This window comes from Gossypium arboreum, chromosome 8 (assembly GCF_025698485.1).
Source record: "Gossypium arboreum isolate Shixiya-1 chromosome 8, ASM2569848v2, whole genome shotgun sequence".
NCBI lineage: Eukaryota > Viridiplantae > Streptophyta > Magnoliopsida > Malvales > Malvaceae > Gossypium > Gossypium arboreum.
In genome coordinates this window covers 18,311,058-18,321,101 of record NC_069077.1, presented here as the reverse complement: position 1 = coordinate 18,321,101, position 10,044 = coordinate 18,311,058, and the positions used below count along the sequence as shown (strand labels likewise).

General features: G+C 37.7%; 1 non-coding gene across 1 annotated transcript; it reads left to right on the top strand.

Annotated features, from left to right (window-relative positions):
* Nucleotides 1–5,381: 5,381 nt before the first annotated feature.
* Nucleotides 5,382–5,488, top strand: LOC128280300 (small nucleolar RNA R71). The gene has a single exon (XR_008270480.1). It is a non-coding gene; the product is annotated as a small nucleolar RNA R71 (small nucleolar RNA).
* The last annotated feature ends 4,556 nt before the right edge of the window (nucleotides 5,489–10,044 follow it).

The following is a 10,044-nucleotide window of genomic DNA, read 5'->3' as shown; positions in this document are numbered from 1 at the left end:
TCGTTTTTGGCCCGTTTCTCGTTCCTTTCGCTCTCCTATGCCCTCCTAAGTATAAAACATGAAATTAATGCATTAGGAGCATCGAATTCACCAATTCTAATGGGAAATCATCCATAAAATGCGTTAAACAAGGGGTAAAAATATGTATAAATTACGATTTATCAAATACCCCCACACTTAAGCATTTGCTTGTCTTCAAGAAAAATTCTCAACTCATAATCAAAATAAATTCTTCTCAACTTATAATTTCTATCGATAATATCTCAAAATAATCCATAGGTAATCATACATTGAGAATTCAACTAAAAGAACATAAAAGTTTCAAACATTCCAAGTTGAGTATTTAATCATGCAAACATAGGTGTCTCCCCTCATCTAAGTAATTACCTTTGATTCAGAATATCACAGAGTTTCACTTCCTCACTAAAGATTCACTCAAATCACTCGAGGTGTTTAAGGACAATAAATGAAGCACTCAATAGTCAATAATGAAAAGTCATTACCATAGGCTTGCATGAAAATCAAATCACCACCACTATAATTTAAGATGATACATCAATCAAAAGGTCTTTAGAGGGTTGTAATGAGGCTTGGTTAGAGGGTGTGGTCACAAGCTGAAAGAAAGGGTTAGAATCGAGATTGAGTTGAAAAATTACTTAACTAGAAAAAAAATATTTAATCATCACTTACGTACAACAAAACTCCTTCTCTGACTATGGAATTTAAATACTGAAGCTTACAAATAGAAGATCACTACTGATATGTATACATGTGTTTTTTTTTTTTAAGAACAAGTTAAATAACATAGACTAACTATTAAGAACAAGACATAGCTAAGCAATTTATTCAACTCAAATCTCGACAAAAATAGGGATTAATTTAGGGGATTTCGACAATAATGGGTTAAGGGTTAATATTAAGGGTAATACAAGAAATGGCTTGTTAGGCTCAAGGGGGTTTACTTTAGTCGTGGAGGTAGGCTTTTCATGGCATGAGTGGGTTAATCCTAAGTGCCTTTCTCATTTTGACATATCAAATCAAATAGTGTGGTCTTGACATGCATAATCAGGCAAGTTCTAAAATAACAGTTCAATACTGACGCACTCAAAGCAATAATAAAAGTGAGCATGAAAGAATTAATAGATGCTCAAAAGGCTCAAGAATCTTACAAAAATTATGGCTTTTTGATGTTTAAAACTTGTGAATTCTAACTCAAAGTAATACCTAAATTTTGGGGAAACAACCTAAAATTTTAAATTCTTAAAAATCAACTTATCATGCTTGATTCTCTAATGTCTTGAGGTTTAAACAATCAATGCATAAATGCCTATGTTTTAATTCAAGATATATCAATCAACGTCATAAATCAATCAAAATTTATCCTAAATACGAAATGAGAGCTTTTCAAGAGAACAAGGCAGTCATTCAGGGATTTTTCTGATAATGAAATAAATACCCCCGCCACTTAAGATGTACATTATCCTCAATGTACAAAGATAGATAGGAAAAGATAAATTTGCAATCATAAAATAGGGGGAGAAGTGAAACTTCCTATATGATGAATTCCTCGAATTGGAGTTTTGGAGAGTAATCGGTGCGAGAGTGGAGGAGGATTCAGCATAAAAAGTAGGCGTCATGAGTGTTGATGACGCCAGTGCTCTCTCGCCTTTCTATAATCGTATGAGCCAAAATGGCGTGTAGGTACCTCAGGGATGGTGGGAGAATTGATGCCTTGGAGCGGCTAGGATTGTAGGAGGCAGCGCCAGGGGCCAGAGTGTGCCAGCACATTAAGGGAGAGAAGTGGATGTGGCAAGTGAGAGCATGTAGTTCATTCTCCTCCTTGAACTCCTTCGTATATAAGCCCAATGTAGCACCGAACTCTGGGACGCTTAGCTGGCGGATTAATCCACCTAGGCAAAATTGGACAGTGTTGGGATCATCGTAGTTCGTCATTACGGTCTGAAGATGGAACGTTCAGTATAGTTCCATCGTGATCTCGAGATACGTCGGCTCTATTATTCCAAAGAAAAGCTCTCAAGGGTCGGTGGTTAAGAGGGCCCGAATCGCATCAGCCAAGTGAACTTGTTCTACAGCAGCCCAGTCGATGCAGTGGCCCGCAATTAAAGGTCGGACCCGAAGTATTTGGTAATGTTCTTATTGGGGCCAACGGGGGAACTGCAGGAGAGGGTGACAAATTTTCGCGGTTGGACTAGTGGAAGATGACGCTCCCTTCCTTTTCTTCGAAGTAGGTACGATGGTTTTCTTTCCTCGTGAAGACGACATGATACCTGCAATCAAAACCATTAATTCATCTTGAGGAATGATCAAAGTAAAATGAAGACAAATTTTAAATAACAATCATAATTTTAGAAACGACTAAGACTACTAAGTTAACCAAAGCAATCAATTGTACGGCATAAAAATGGCAGCGGATTTCATAGAATGCAACATGTTTGACGGATGAAAAATGTTAACACTAAAGGCATGAGTATGTCTATTGTTCTAACCCTAAATATTTACTTCTAACTAATCAAATGGAGTAGAGAAATCATGTAATGGGTAAGAATTTCGACATGAAAAAGATGATAACTTGTTCTATAAATGAAATTTGTGTGATAGAAAGATGAAAATAACATGAAAAATATAAATTACTATGATAAATAGCATTATAAATCAGTGAAATAAAAGAGAAAGAAGTAAACAAACGCTGAAGGAGATAGATTGGGTGTCAAAAATGAAGTTGGAAGCGGCGCACGGGCGTGGCGGGGAGGCCGTGTGGAATTGCAACGGCTAGGGTTAGGGTTTTTGAGTGGGGAAGAAAATGAATAGTGCAGGGTATTTATAGATTTTGGAGCACACGACCAGGTAACACGCCCGTGTTCCCCAATTTTAGCCCGTGTGATTCGCGAAGTTTGAATTTGGGCACGTCTGACATTCAGTCCACGCCAGTGTTCTTTGGGCGTGTAAGTGCACACAGCCGTGTCTGGTGTTGTTCTCTTCTCCCACGCCCGTGTATGAAGACCCATGCCCGTGTCAATCTAACAGGTTCGACCACGGGTGCTAGACACGGGTGTGTCGCGCACCCGCGCTTTTTTAACAGGTTCGCCCACGGTTCTTTCACACGGCCGTATCGCACGCCCATATTGTTTTGGCAGGCTCGACCACGGCCATGTCGCACGACCGTGGCGTTTTATCGTAGCCCGTGTTTTGGGAAATCTTTGCCCTATTTTCACATGGCCCTAAGCACGCCCGTGTGCTTGGCCGTGTCTCTGTGGAAAGCCAATATTCAAGATCTCCGTTAGTAAGTTAGGTGTTGAAGACTAAATTTTAAAGAAGTTAATACAGTTAGTGTTCAGGTTGCGTCCCGAGAAGCGCTTATTTATAGTCTAAGCTCGACTTACCTCTCCGTTGAATGATCATGGTGGTTTGAGGAGTTTATACTCCTCATTCCTGCTATCAATCTCATCAAAATAAGGTTTTAAACGTGTCTTGTTTACCTTAAAAGTGCCAAACTTGGGATGACTCACCTCGACCGTACCGAATGGGAAAATGCTGAGTACCGTAAGAGGGATTTCTTCATTCGGTGTGATAGCGACAATGTGGGGATCTGTGGCATCTAATAAGACTCTATCTCCAACCTTAAGTTGTTTTGGAAAGATATTGAACTCGTTCTGTCATAGATTCAGTTTGTCGGGTGTTCTCGGTTTATATGTACGCCATTCATCTAGCTCCTCGATTTGTAGCCTTCGATCTTCATGAATAGGTCCTCTACTATTACTTGAGAATGGCTCATGTACTTCCTTCAGACTCATTTCCTGGAAAGAAGGTTGCACCATATTGTCAGTTTTAGTAGAATGGTTTAGACGATCACCTTCAATTTCCAATGTGTTGCCGGAGTTGCGAGCTTGAAGGGTGATTGTTTTGTCTCCCACACGGAGTGTGAGTTCACCTGTATCAACATCAATAATTGCTTTAGCAGTTGCTTAAAAGGGCGTTCCTAGAATTAAAGGGGTGTTGCTGTCCTCCTCTATGTCTAGAATAATGAAGTCAACAGGAAATATAAACTTATCGATTTTAACTAGCACATCTTCAATAATACCCCTAGGGAATCTTATAGTTTTATTTGCTAATTGAATGCTCATCCTAGTCTGTTTGGGTTTCCCGAGACCTAGTTGCTTAAACATTTTGTAAGACATGACGTTGATACTAGCCCCTAAATCAACTAATGCATTATTAACATCTAAACTACCAATTAAGCAAGGAATCGTAAAATTCCCTGGATCTTTTAATTTGTTTGGTAGCTTATTTTGCAGAATAGCTGAGCGCACTGCGTTTAGCTCTACATGCGACGCCTCGGCCAACTTCCACTTATTTGCTAAAAGCTCCTTTAAAAATTTCATTGCGTTTGGCATCTGCGATAGAACTTCAATACACGATAAGTTAATGTGTAATTATTTTAAGAGTTTAAGGAATTTACCAAATTGTTCATCTGAGCGGTCTTTCCTTGTCGCATTGGGGTATGGCACACGAGGTTTATATTCGACATTCACTGATTTATTTTTATTATAACCTACCTCACCTTGACCTTTTTTCTTGCCTCGGTTCTGGTTCAGGCTGAACGACTCCTTCGTCATCTTGAATATTAATTGTGTTGAGCTGTTCCCTGGGGTTGGGTTTAGTATTACTTGGCAAGCTACCTTGTGGTCATTCGGAGATTAGTTTGGAAAGCTGGCCTATCTGAGTTTCGAGCCCTTGGATTGACGCTTGTTGATTTTTAAGTGCTGTCTCAGTGTTCTGAAAACGGGTATCTGACACCAATATAAATTTTGAGAGCATCTCTTCAAGGTTCGGCTTCTTTTCCTGTTAATAGGGTGGTTGTTGAAAACCTAGAGGATGTTGTGCTCTTTGATTTCCTTGACCGCCCCACGAGAAATTGGGGTGGTTTTTCCAACCTGTATCGTAAGTGTTAGTATGGGTTATTTTGGGATCGAGAGTTATTGTTACCCATATATTGGACTTGTTCCTCCTCAATGCTAGGGTTGAAGGGTTGATACTCTGTGCATGCTCGTCTTCTATTTGTCTCGCACCTCATTACTGGATGTACCTGGGTAGAACCAAGTAAACCATCAATCTTTTTATTTAGAAGTTCTACCTGATTTGACAGCATAGTAACTGAATCGACGTTATAAACACCTGCTATTTTAGTTGGCTTAGTCCTCATGACTTGCCACTGATAGTTATTCAGTGACATCTCATCTATAAACTCATAGGCATCTTCAGGTGTTTTATTATTGATGGTTCCGCCAGCAGCTGCGTCAACCATTTGTCGAGTCGAAGGATTCAGGTCATTATGCAACGTTTGAACCTGTAGCCAAAGCGGTAACCCATGGTGAGGGCACTTTCTCAGTAAGTCTTTGTATCTCTCCCATGCATCGTAAAGAGTTTCTAAGTCCATCTGCACAAACGAAGAGATATCATTACGTAATTTAACCGTTTTAGCCGGCAAAAAATATTTTAATAGAAATTTTTCGATCATTTGTTCCCAAGTAGTGATTGACCCTCATGGTAATGAGTTCAACCATTGTTTATCTTTGTTTCTCAATGAAAAAGGGAATAACCGAAGATGAATGGCATCATCAGAAACACCATTAATTTTAAATGTATCGCATAGTTCCAAGAAGTTTACTAAGTGAGCGTTGGGATCCTCATCCTGCAAACCATCAAACTGAACAAATTGTCTGTATCATTTGAATAGTGTTAGGTTTTAGTTCAAAAGTATTTGCGACTCTGACGAGTCTAACTATGCTCGATTCGGTTCCTATTAAAGAAGGTTTATCATAATCGTACATAGTGTGTGGAGCAGGATTTTGCTTAACCGCAATTGCAGGAGGTAGCTGATTGTCTTGGTTTTCAGCCAGCTCTTTGGTTGGGGGTTGAGTATCGTCCTCTTGCTCGTTTTCTGTGTATCTTAAGCTTCGCCTTATTTCTCTTTGGTTTCTGCGAACTGTGTAATCGATTTCTTTGTCAAAAAGTAGTGGTCCTGACGGGTTTCTTCTAGTCATAAACTATAAAAACCTGCCAAGAGAAAGAAAAAAGTAAATTAATAAATAATAATAAATTAAATTAAATTAAATTTCAAGAAAAATAAATGGCTAAAGTAATAAAAATTGAGCGTTCCTAATATCTTAGTTCCTCGACAACGGCGCCAAAAACTTGATCGCGTGATTTCGTGATAGGTTTTAAATATTTATAATTAATCGTTCTTGAAACTAACTATTATCCCGATGTAGGCAAGTGTACCTATCGAATAGTAGTATAGTTTTAGCAAGACCAGATTGTCGAACCCAAAGGAACTAAAAGTACTAGTAATGACTGTCTTTTTATTATCTAGCCTAAGAAGAAAGAGGTTTTTGTTTTAACTAACTAATTATCTAAATTAAGAATTCACAAAGAATAGAATTGGGGAATTGCTTTTGGGAAAATCGATTGAATTAAAACAATACCTAAGGAAAAATCTACCTAGACTGTACTTGTTATTCTGGCTCCGAATCGGATGATTTATTCATTTAACTTGTTCCGTAGAGATCCCTAAGTTAAATTATTATCCCTATTCAAGACTAATAACGTCTAATCCCTAGATTGAACAATTGAGGCCTTTCTCTAATTAACACCCTAGGGTTGCATTAACTCGATCTATGGATCCCCTTATTAAGTTTCACCCTAATCCGGCAAAATCTTGTCACCCTATGTCTATGCGCGCAAACAACTCCGCTTAATTATGACAAATGTACTCTTAGACAGGGTCTATTCCTCCTCTGAATAAGAGCTTATCTTGAATTAGTATCCTGGGATATCAAAACAAGAATTAAGAATACATAATTAAGAACAAGTTAAATATTTATCATAAAATTCAGAAAATAATAACAAGATTCGTCTTAGGTTTCATTCCCCTTAGGTATTTAGGGGTTTTCGTTCATAACTAAATAAGAAAACATCTCAGAATAATAAAGAATACAAAACATAAAGAAAACCCAAAACTCCTGAAGGGGAAATTGAGGAGAGATCTTCAGTATTGATGGTGAATCCGGCTTCTGAGATGGATCAATCGGCCTCCTTGGAGTAATTCCTTACTCCCTATTCTGTTTCCCCTTTTCTTCCTCATCTAGGGTGTATTTATAGGCTTTAGAATGCCTAAGAGCCCTCAAAATTAGCCTTTTTTGAATTTTACTCAACTTGGGCTCGACAGGGACACGCCCGTGTTACACGCTCGTGTGCGATTACTTCAGGCCGTGCTTAAGCCTGCCAAATTGACACGGCTGTGTGATCTGCCAGTGTGAGGAGGTCCAGGCTGTGTTGATTTCGTACTTTGGCCCATTTTCTCCATTTTTGGCCCGTTTCTCGTTCCTTTCACTCTCCTACGCTCTCCTAAGTATAAAACATGAAATTAAAGCATTAGGAGCATTGAATTCACCAATTCTAATGGGAAATCATCCATAAAATGCATTAAACATGGGGTAAAAATATGTATAAATTATGGTTTATCAGTTTCTTACTAAAATACCCAACTCACAAGCCAGCTAGCTCAAAATGTATGAATGTGTGGAACTAGAATCAATTAAAGAAAACAATAGTATAGTTCACAAAGTGAAGGCACATGTAATGACGTTGTTAATAACTTTTTTCCTATGGTTTCCTAATAGCATACACTCCTGGGAGCCATCCTATTTTAGCTTGAGTAGCAACTGTGTGCACTAGGGTTTGCTATCCAGCTTATCTTATGTCATTACCTCTGCCTCGTCTTCGACCGCAGACCCTTACTCACGCTAATATGGAGGCTACATTCTGCGTTTTCGATCTCTCTTGTTGTTCTAGGCAGTACCTTAACATGTTTTCTTTAGACCCATACTTGAAACATACCCTGGTCAATTTTTGGCATTCCCCAGGATGCCTGCATTCGTAATGTTCACAAAGTGGCCATCTTAGCAATTGGTACGAACCTTTTTTTCAGCCTTAGTGTTACTCTGCTACCATAACTGATCTAATTGTAACTTGTGTCTGACGTTTCTACCAGATTTATGCGATCACGATCCTTCTTGGATGTTCATCCAGATTGCCCAGATGTTCATGACCTCGTTATAGTTTTTGGAGCCACTACCTTTATCTCCTCAGCACTCCGTCTTTTCAACCAATTCATCAAAGTTCATCGTGTTGTGAGCTACTAGATAGAGTTGGATGTCATGATGTAACCCAAAACAAAATCTTTTATAGCGATCCCTTTCAAGAGAGACCATCTCAGTTGCGTACTGGTTTAGTCACAAATATTCAATTTCATACTCGGCTACAGAAAGTTCTTTTTACACCTGTTAATGAATCCTCGCTTGCTAACTTTGATGTACAGTTCGCCCATGAACTTATTCTTAAATATTTCCAGGAAAAATCCCCAAGTTAATCGATTCGCAGCAGTTCCTTACATTATTGTGCCCCACCAGTGATGGGTTTCGCCAGTAAGTAAGGACACAGTACATCCCAACTTTTATTCCTCAGTACAAGCAATCTGCTCAAAGATCATTTCCACACCACTAAATTCCTTACCACCTAGAGCTCGCAGACGCTCTAATGGCAATCATAGACTGACTGGAGCAGCATTTTTACCAAAGACACATTGGAAAGCCCCAATTATCACTTGTACTAATGTTTTGACATTGTCATCCAAAATATTTGCCCTACGATATCGCACAGGCGGCGCCGAAGTCCTATCATCCTCTAGAGCATCCGCAGGTCCATCAACACCGCGTTCATTCCTTTGAGAGGCATTTTACTAAATCTAAACATGCATAAGACACAAGATTAAGCAAGTATTCTGAAGCATGTTCCATTACGTATCCTACGCATGTCAAACTCGATTGTGAACTTAGTTCGCCAAAACATATTTACGAATATAGGTCACCAAAACATATCTGTGAATATAGTTCGCACTCCTGTAAGAACATCACGCTAAAACATACATGTGAGCACAACTACTAAGAAGGTGAGTAGCGGAAAGTGATTCGAAGCATAACTCTACAAAGAAACAGCTAAACCTATCGACAAATAATTGTGCTTGTCAATTCAAATAATTTACAAATTTTGCGAACCTATTGAATTAACCAACCTAGAAAACCTAACAAGTTAACCAACCAACCTAGCGAGCTATGATACCAAAAAATGTAACATCTCGCACCCAATCTGATTGTCAAACCTGAGCTATGGAATGCCACATTAGCCACCTAAGTAAATCTCCATTAAAACCGAACCTAACCACCAGCACACCACAAGTTCAAACACAAAATATGCTTAAGTTACCAACATGCAGCGAATTATCATATAAGTACTTTCAATAATTGTAACGACCTTATAGTTAGGGGTGTCGAAAAGTGCATTCTCGAGACTCCATTCCCATAAATCGGACTCGTAAATATTTATCAAAAATATTTATGAAGTTAGTTGTGTAGTTAATTAGATTTCACTTAATTAGATTTTGGTTAAGTGGATTTGCAAGAATTAAGAATTATTATTGTATAAGGACTAAATCGCATATAAGGTAAAAGTTAAAATATAGATTAAAAATTTATTGAGGGACTTAAGTAGAAAATATAAATTTTCCTTGTTAGTGGACGACATTATGAAGTATAAATATTATATTTAAACTTATCATATATATATATATATATATATATATATTAATAGTTAATAAATTAAAATTTAAAAGTATGTATATGTATTATGTAATATATAATATATAATAAATGAAATTATATTAGATAGGAAGTGGAGAAATGTGAAAGAAGACATGAAAATTTAAATAGAAAGAAAAAAAAAGAAGAAAAGAAGGAAGAATACACGGAACCTAAGGTTTTTAGCATTCAAACTTCAATTAGTTAGTCAATTTAGTCCATTTCTTATAATTTTTATATTTTTGGAATTCCGGTATTAAGTACTACCCGACCCATGTCAAAATTTTAACATTTCTTAATATTTTAAATGTTTTATTGTTGAATAGATTTA